We start from the raw sequence: 9,280 nt of genomic DNA on the forward strand, positions 1-9,280 counted from the left end.
AGATTTCCTTAGGACAAGACATAAGAACTCTTCCGGGGGGGCGGGGGAGGGACCAGAGAAGCAAAGTAGAGGACAGCTTGGAAATGGCTATAGAATTCTTGACCCTCTGAGGAGAGTCCAGGGAAGAGGAGGCATGACAGCTGCTGCAGAAATGCGTGGGTGTCCCGGAGAAGGGACACTTGAGCCTGGCTGCCCAGGGAAGACGTGGGAAACTGCAGTCAGGTGGAAAGGCCCTGTCCACGCTGGTGTCTGGTGGTGCAGCAGCAGTGGGTAAGGCAGGGTTTAAAGAGAGTAATCAGGAGGCCGCCTTTCAGTGCTGACTTGCCTGGCACGGTTCGGGGATGAGGGCCAGCCCTTTTAAAGATCTTTGTAGGACGATTAGGAGGAGAGCAGAAATATGTAGGAGGCCAGTTCGGGGTCAGGCTGAGACGGACACAGTACAGGTACCTCATTGCCTAGAGGCCTGGTGGATGACAGTGCATGGATACAGGGTGGCTTACATGTCACTGAGGACAAAGTACAGGTGTAGACACTCTCCTGATGGCAGGAAGATATATAGGCCCTCAGGAACTTACAACCCCCCAGAAGGGAGAGTAAAAGGAAAGAACCTTGGAGCCCACACAGGCATCAGAGGTGACCTGTCCCCCACCCCTCCACTCCTCCTTCTTAAAGACCAGTTCGCATCTCCTGTAATACTGGTTGGTGGTGGTGAACTCCTTTAGCTACTTCTTGTCTGGGAAGCTCTTTAAGCAATAGAGTCAGTGATATTCTAGTAACGATGTATTGTGTCAGATGGGCATGAGATTTATTGGGATGATCACTTGGCAAGTTATGTAAATGTCTAATCACTGGGGTGCACAGCTGAAACTAATATAATATTGTATCAACTGTAATGGAAAAATAAAAATGATTTTAAAAAAAGAAGGGATTGAATTCCCTTGAATTGGCAAGACTCTTTTCTACTGTTGACTAGATAGGGGAATGGATTGGTTAGGCTTGGCTAGAGCCTCCCGAGGATTACAGAAACAAGGGGTTTGATATAGAGATTAGAGCTCACCTGACTATGGGAAGAGCTGGGAAGTCAGTACCGAGGGCTGTAGCTGGAGGGTCAGAGAAACAGGCATTACCGTCAGCTTGCAGCGCCCTAGTGTGTGAAATAGGCCGAGTCTGTGGAAAAGTGTGGAAACCAGGGCGTCAGCATGTCAGAACCACAGAGCAGGAGCCCAAGGAGCGGCCTTCAGAAGCCCACGCCCGCCGAAGCCCACGGGAGCCCTCGGGGAGGCCCACAGAGGCCAGAGCCTGGCACCACGCTCTCCAGGGCACGTGAGATTGCCCTGCAGAGTTCGGGATGCCAGTTAAATTTGTTTCAGAGTAAGTTTGTAGTATAAGTATGTCCCAAATAGTGCATAAGACTGCATGGGAAAATGCGACATACTATACTAAGCATCCATTTATCTGAAATGCAAATTTCACTAGGTGTCCTGTATTTGTATTTGTGAGATCTAGCAGCTTATCCTTGAATAGCAGCATCCCTTTCCTCCCCCGCCCAACCCCCCAAATCTCACGTAAATTCCACTCTGGCAAATTCTAACAAAGAATCATAGAGTAAAGGAGATTCTGAGAAAACTAGTTTCCTCCCTCAGAAGGGACGGTGGTGCCAGACCCATAACAATTGGACTAGGATATCATGAGGCAACTTTGGCTCAGATACGGGAAAACGGGCGTATTGGATACAGTGAAGACCACCCACATGAGACGAGCTAGGACCCTTCAGAGCCTGCTGTCTCAAGGGAGTGGGCCACCGTCGCTCGCATTTTGACAGAGACACAAAAGCAGGCAGAGGAGTGGAGGAGTGGAAAGGCTTTACTGTGGGACAAAGCGAAGGCTCAGGTGTGCCCTAGGAGGCTGGTGGCCCGGAGAAGCTGTCGGTGCGGTAACCAGCAGCGGGGCGTCCTGTGCGGTGGTTACAGGCGTGTGCGTGCTTTCCCCCCCGGTCCTGAGTTGGAACTGGGGAAAATTAAGGAAGCTGTGAGTTATCAGTCAGGTCAGGGTGGTTTGGGGCCAACTACTACTAGGTTATTGTTTGGCTTTCTGGACAGGCTATTGCAGATTGTGGGTCAGAGTTCTATTTTTGTATGTGCTTGGCCATTTTCCGTTTGTATATTCAGTCTCTCAAAATATAACTCTCTTTTTCTGGCAAATCTGAGTTTCATGACCACAGGAAATGCACCTTCCTCCCACACAAATACTACTACCTACTGACTTCAAGTACACAGCTCCCAGAATCTAATCTACGTCACCTCACTGGCCGCTTCTATGGGAGTTTCTATTTCTGACTGTAGAAAGGTGATGAGGGTGGAGGGTGTGGGGTAAGATTGAGTTGGAGGATATGAAGGGATAAATATTATTTTGATTACTTCACAGACTCAGCACTCATGGTTAACATCACAGGTCAGCAAATTATAGCCTGTGGAGCAAATTCAACCCACCGCCTATTTTTGCAAATAAAATGAATCGACTGTTTATTTATGTATGTATTTACTTATGAATTATGTTATAAATTATGAAGAGTCTATGGATTTTTTTTCACACTAGAAAGGAGGAGTTGAATAGTTGTGACTGTACAGAGACTGGGTGGTCCACAAAGCCTGAAATATTCCTCTCTTCACATAGAAAGTTTGTCAACATTTAGTTTAGATTAGATACAATTAAATCCTTTAGCTGGTACGGACTCAAGGCAGGGAAGGCATAAAGCAGTCTCAGTTTGATGAAGTCACATTCAGAGTGTGTTCTGGCTGTTTCCATGTGCATTAGAATAAAAGGTCATTCTTTGTGGAGTCTGGAATCAGGTAACCCATCAGCCATGGCTGTGAAAGTGAGGGACAGTCTTTTTGTGTGTTTTTTTAGTTAGTCTAGTGAGAAGTTGGGAGAGGTTGCATTAAGAGTCCTTCGGTAGAGACCATTTCAAACAACAAAGCCATAATGCACTTTTTCATTAATGGTTATTAATGGTTCTAACTACCTTCTCTTCTCCCTCATGACCCAACATGTTCTGTGGGCTGTAGAAGTAGTGACCTCACACTTCTGAGAGCAGGAATGCATCCATCACCCCTTTTTCTGCATGCCTTGGGGATGCAGTGATGGATAGCATATGGTCCTGTCTTTAGAGAGAGGGACCATCTATTCACAATCCAAACTTGTAATTAATAACAGTAATAAAATGTGAACAAGACAATGCTAGGTGAGACCCAAGGCTGTCTGCATTCTCTCTGAGTCCAGTCACTTTCCATACTGTACTTTCCCTGTCACTCAAAAGTCAACAGCAAGGTAGCCCTCGATTTTGTTTTTGTTTGTATTTTTACTCTTTTACTCTGCATCCATTCGCCCTTCTACTAGTAATTGTTCACAACTTTTTGGGGTGAACTACTTGCACCCTGTGAAGCACCGTCTACCCTACCCCAGTCCAGGTACTTCTGGGAAGGCTCAGTGTCCAATTCTAGCACTGAAGTGTATGACTTGGCCCGAGCTCACCAGGCCCTTCCATCCCCTGTCCTCAGTCATCCATGAGCAGTGGGCATCAGAGCTCAGCAGAACAGGAGAGTCAGACCCGAGGCCCTGGTTTGACTGTTGAGGTCAACGAGGGCTTTCTACAGCCTCTTGGACTTGAACCTAGGAGAGTGTAGGGCAGGGCTCCTGTGGCTACCTTGGCACCATGAGGGGGAAGGGATACCCGAAAGTGGAATTAAGATGACAGAAGTGGAGCCGAGAGAGGGAGAAGAGAAAGCAGTTACTGGTGCTTGTTTGAGCTGCAGCGCTCACACCAGCCTTTTCATTCAGATGAGCAAAGATGTCTCCTCCCCAATAAGCCAGCTTGAGTTCTGTTTTCTGTCCCTCTTAAGCAATAGTCACACTGATGCAAGTGGCAGGTAAAGGAAAAGGAGAGATGAAGTTGTCTGTTGGTAAGGGGCAAGGAACCCATCAAGGAGGCAGTTGGGAGAGAAAACATAGAAGGGGTACTTTCTGGAACAGTTTCTATGGGAGATGTGAAGGATGAGCCTTCAGTGACTTTGTCAGGTAACAACCTTGATCACAGACTTAGCTCTTGATTTTCGCCCTGCTTTTGATTTAAGGCAGCAAACTAGAAATGAGTGTTGGCCCACTTCCCTGTGTTATCCCATTCACTGTTTAATTCCCAGGAGGAAGAAAGAAGTACTTAATTAAAGTGCCAAACAATAGCAACCCTCATTTGCTTTTCACATGTGTGTGTCTTATAGAAAGATGCTATGAGGAATCAATGGAGCTGATTTAAAAAAAATGAATTCCATACATGACTTAGTTAAAATTGTCTGTGAGTATAACTACTACGCTTTCCACCCCAGCGTACCAGTGGGCAGGGCAAGGAAAGCTGTGGAGGCCACACCTGCGCGGCTGGTTCTTTCTGTGGTTGTGGGAATTTGGGGGGCTTGATGTTAACTTTAGCTCTTAGTTAGGGTCCTCTTGATTTTGGAGGAAATCACACATCTGAGAGGCCTAGGGGACCAACCCTTTTCATGGGAGTAGGATTACAGATTTGTGAAATACATATTCAATTATGGCTGTATGAGTGAGTGAAGTAACACATGTATTATAAAAAATCTGAAAAATTATGTTCATCTTTGAGCTGGTCACCTGAGGGGATGCAGAATGAGGGCTAGGGGAAGAAAGAGTTGAGATGATGACAGTTGTTTTTCAAGGTACTGGGAGTTAAGGAGAGGAAAGATCCTTAATTCTCTAATTGCTGTTTTCCCTCCTACAGGGTGCCTCCCAAAAATGTGCATACACTTTAACAGATGACAGCTCAATTCTGAAAATGAAATGTATTTTAACAAACACTGCCTTGGTAATGATTCGAAGTGTGCGTTTACGTTTTTGGGGGACACCCTCTAGTTAAAGATAATTTTCCTGATTTCTCCTGTTTGCCTCCAGAAAAAGGAAGACCTCCGTTCCCTGTCACCTTCTTTCTCTCCTTTTAGCCACGACCCCCTTCCTATCAGAAGCAGAACCAGATGGGCCAATATTTCCAGGATATAACAGACATAGTCCACCAAGAGGACCTTTGCAAGGGTGGAGATGAGTGTACCTGGGTGTGCTGCTCTCTTTTCCAGTGGGTCTCAGCGTCAGCCACACATGAAAATCACCGAGGGACATTTAAAAGTACCAACACCCAGGCCCACCCCAGGGTGACATAAATAGTATCTGGGGCACAAGCCTTGGGACCTGTTAAAAAATCTCCAGGTGGTTCCACTGTGTTGGCAGGGTAGAGAACTGCTGGGCTATTGGCAAGCTATTCCTCCTACAGGGCCAAGGAATGGGAGAGCTGACTCTCTCTCCCCCTTTTAAACTCTTTTCTGGATCTTGCTCTGTTTCTTTTGTTCCTCCCCCCCTCCCCGGCCGTCCCCTCTCTCTGGCTTTGTCTATCTGCATCTGTTTCTCTGCTTCTACTTCTCTTTCTCTCTTTATTCCTGCAGACATTCTTATTTACATGAGTCTGAAGAGGTCTCAGAGACCCTAACAGAAGACTAAACCACCACTGCCTCTCGCTCCTTTGGATCCCTTCAGATGCCGAGGTCATGACTGAAGTCAAAGAAATTGCAACAGCTCTCCAGTGTAGGCTGAGCCCAGCCAGAGGAGAGTCCTGGGCCGGGATGATGAATCCTTTTTGGCTCTAGGCCTGGGCCAGTGGTTCTCAAAGTGTGATCCTAGGGAGGCAGCATCAGCAGCATCTGGGAGTGGGTTAGAAATGTAAGATCTACTGAAACAGAAACTCTGGGACCGGGTCCCAGCACGTGTGCTTGCAGGAGACGTCCAGGTAACTCTGATGCACGCTGCAGGTGGAGAGCCCGTCTCTGCAGAGAAAGACTCCCTGGTTGCTCTTTGCAGGCCTCTGCCTTGGAGAAAGGAATCATCCAGACACCTGAGCTCATAGTGGGTTGAGCACCCATTTTTCCCAGTAAGTAATGCTACCTGCTGAAAGAAAACAACCCAGGATCTCAGCGATTTGCATGGAAATGCACAAAGGCCACCGCACTAGAGAGCAGAGGCTCTGTGCTCCAAGGCTGCCCTGGCAGGGGAGGCAGGCACTCTGAGGGAGGAGGCGGGGATGCAGCTAATCCCCCCTGGCACACGCGCACCCGGCCTATTAAGAGCTAGTCACAGCCTCTCCTAACGTTTACTGAGAGCTTGCTCTGTGCTGAGCACTGAGTTAAGGGCTTCACTTGTATTAACTTATTTCATCCTCATGAGAAGGCTGTGGCTTCAGCACAAGTGTAATCCCATCTTACAGGCAAGTTGCCTGAAGCGTAAAGAGTTCAAATACAAGGTCGAGATAGTAGAGGCCTGGCTCCGGGCCAAAGCCCTTCTGCGCTGCCTCGTGCCCTTCGTGGGGAGATTCCTCCCGGGCGAGTTTTAATGCTCACACGCGATGGGCTACAGAGATAACCTGCATGTGCTGACCAGCACCCTGGCACATACGAAAGCAGGAAGATTTGTCTTTCTCAGTGGGAACAAAGTTAATCACGTGAAACTTCACAGGATGGCGACAAGTGTGTGCATTTCAAATGGAAGGGGCTACTTCATTTGGGCTCCATTTAGTGGGTATTGCACAGCCCTGTCTGATCAGCTTATTTGGAGTTGGAGCGAAGCTTAATTTCTGTGGAGAAATAGAAGAGAGAATGGTTGGCCTGGTGTGGCCTAGAGGTAAACACAATTTTCACTGTCTTGGCTCCACCCGTTTATCAGATTCTGGGACCAGAGTCCGAGAGACAGTCGCCATGGTTGTGAGGTGCAAGCTGCTCACTTCTTTGCTACACCTGGGCATCGGATGAGAGCTGGCAGGGCAGCCCATGCAGGTGTGCACAGAACCAAGGACCTTCTCTGACGTTTGACTGCTCTGCTCCCGCGGAAAGGACACCAGTGCCCACTGGTTGACTATGGGCTTGAGTTGAGCTCTTACCAGGCAGAGAGAACACTGTCTGGTGTCCAAGGGAGTGGAAGCTCACAGCAACCCCTAGACCACCTCTATCCACTCTGCCCACCCTAAATCCAAAGAGGAGGACCTCTGAGCTGGATTGACCAAATTCCGGTCCAAGGTGAACCCCAGGGGCACTCTTTCATCACACACCCAGGGAAGTCAAGAGAGCAGGGGTTTCTCCAAGGGGAAGGAGGGCCGACCAGCTCAGGTTCCCCTTGGCTGTCGGCACTGCGCTTCCCATCTTCCCTGTCACCACTGCCCAGCACACGCACCAGGCACACTTACTCAGGGCTGGGTCAGCAAAACTGGGCTGGGCTTGCTTTCTACAAGAAAGTCAGGCCATTTTTATTTTATTTTATTTTTTCTCTCTCCATTTGGCCTTTGGCCTTTGAGGTCTTACTCCCCCATGGTTAATGTAAGCTGATCTGGGGCATGCTTTGCAATGGAGTTGCCTGGGTCTGATAAGGCCTGGGCACTTGAATTAAACCAGCTGTGTCCCGGACTTAAGACGAGTCTCTCCCTCCAGCTGTGAACTAGAGAAAAAGGGATCCTCCATCAGATCTAGCTGGCTTCATTCTCCATAGCCCCCACCAATCATAAACGCTTCTTTACTCTGCTCTCGTCCTGTTGCATTTATTTCTCTAAGATTTTGTGGCGAGCAGTGACAATCTGAGGGAGAGATTTAGTTGTCTAGGATTTGGTGTTTCCTCTTTCTCTTTCTGCTGTATTTTGACATGATTTCTGTTTACTGCTACACTGACTTTCTCATGGTGACACAGCTTCCCAGGGGTTTCATAGCTACAACGAAACCAAAGACCAGTCCCGCTCTGAGTCTTCGGAAGCTTTGCTGATCAATGGCAATAAGCAAAATGATATCTCGAGGCCAATAAACTTTGTCAGAGGTTTATATAGATTACGCTTTGCTAATAATATTGCTCAATAGCCCTTTATATAGACAACACCTTTTACTATAAAATGCTATAGCTCGGTCTCCAGCGGTATCTTTCGGATTCCTAGCCAGGACATTCATTGTTTTCTGGTGGGTGCCACACAGGGGCCGAGGGCCTGGAGTCCAAGGTGGGGAGGGGCTTGCTTGATGTATGCCTGTCTTGGCACTATTTCCATTCTACCATACCTGCCATATGTTGGCATGGAACGTTCATCAGGAATTTTCCTTTCAGAGTTCTAGCCAGGAAGCTGGGCAAAGTCTGTGCTGCCCTCAGGTTCTCCAGTGTATCTGGAGGATTCTATTGCCCACCTCCCTCTTCCGCCATCCCTGCTGGCCCCCCTCGTGGTGGTGATCAGGGCCAGGGCTCTCATAGGCACATATGTCTTACTCTCTTCTCTGATCCTCCCTGCATTTCTCCCCCCAGTACAGGAAGGTGTTTCTCTCTGTCCTGGGTAGCAGGGAAGTGCCTTTCCACCACATACTGTCTGCAGTCTACTCGATGGTGTCCTATCCAGCTTGGCTCATCGATACTCAAAGGTCAGCTTTCAATCTCAGTGAAAACACTCTCTTTCCACTATACGGCACTTGCAATTACACGAGAATTGTTGCTGCTGTGAGCTTGACAAAAGTCAATTGTGAAAGTCAAGGTGTAACAAAGACTTCTTCCTCGGGCATCTGCCTTTTTCCTAGGGGAAGAGTGGATGGAAGGCTACTGCTGCTGTTTTGGATGGGTGGGGAAAAGAGTAAGGGTAAAAGGAAAGGAGGAAAACTTCCACAGTTTAAAATCATCACCCCGTTGTAGGGAAATATGTTAATGGAATTTCACAGAATCTATTGTTAGCATGTCTTGTTCACTGTATTCCCCGGAGTCCTGATGTTGGAACTAATGAACAGATGCTGTGTTCGTGGGATGCTTCCTCAACACTTCAGGGATGTCCCACTCCAAAGAGCACTTCGTCTTCAGAAAACTGCTATAACTCCAGGGTGGACGGGTGCAGCCGTTTTGGAATATGGGCTCCGGGGTTCCCTGACCGTAGCTATGGGGCCAGGGATGGACACTTGACCCAAAGTGTGGCAGATTACATTTTCCAAGCATATCTTCCGATGACATGCTTTTCTTACAATGTAACCTTGCTCCATTCCCTTCAGACAGCGCAGTCTGTGTCCCCTGCCCTTGAACCTGGGCAGAACTTCTTGACTCTTTGACCCAGAGAGTGTACTATGTGACTTCTGAGGCTACCTCGCATGAGATGGTACAGCTTTTGCCTGGCTCACTCGTTTAATGTCTCCATTTTGCCCACCCCCTCTCTTCCCATCTCCAG

This window comes from Miniopterus natalensis, chromosome 17, assembly GCF_054644295.1.
Source record: "Miniopterus natalensis isolate mMinNat1 chromosome 17, mMinNat1.hap1, whole genome shotgun sequence".
In the NCBI taxonomy this organism is placed as follows: domain Eukaryota; kingdom Metazoa; phylum Chordata; class Mammalia; order Chiroptera; family Miniopteridae; genus Miniopterus; species Miniopterus natalensis.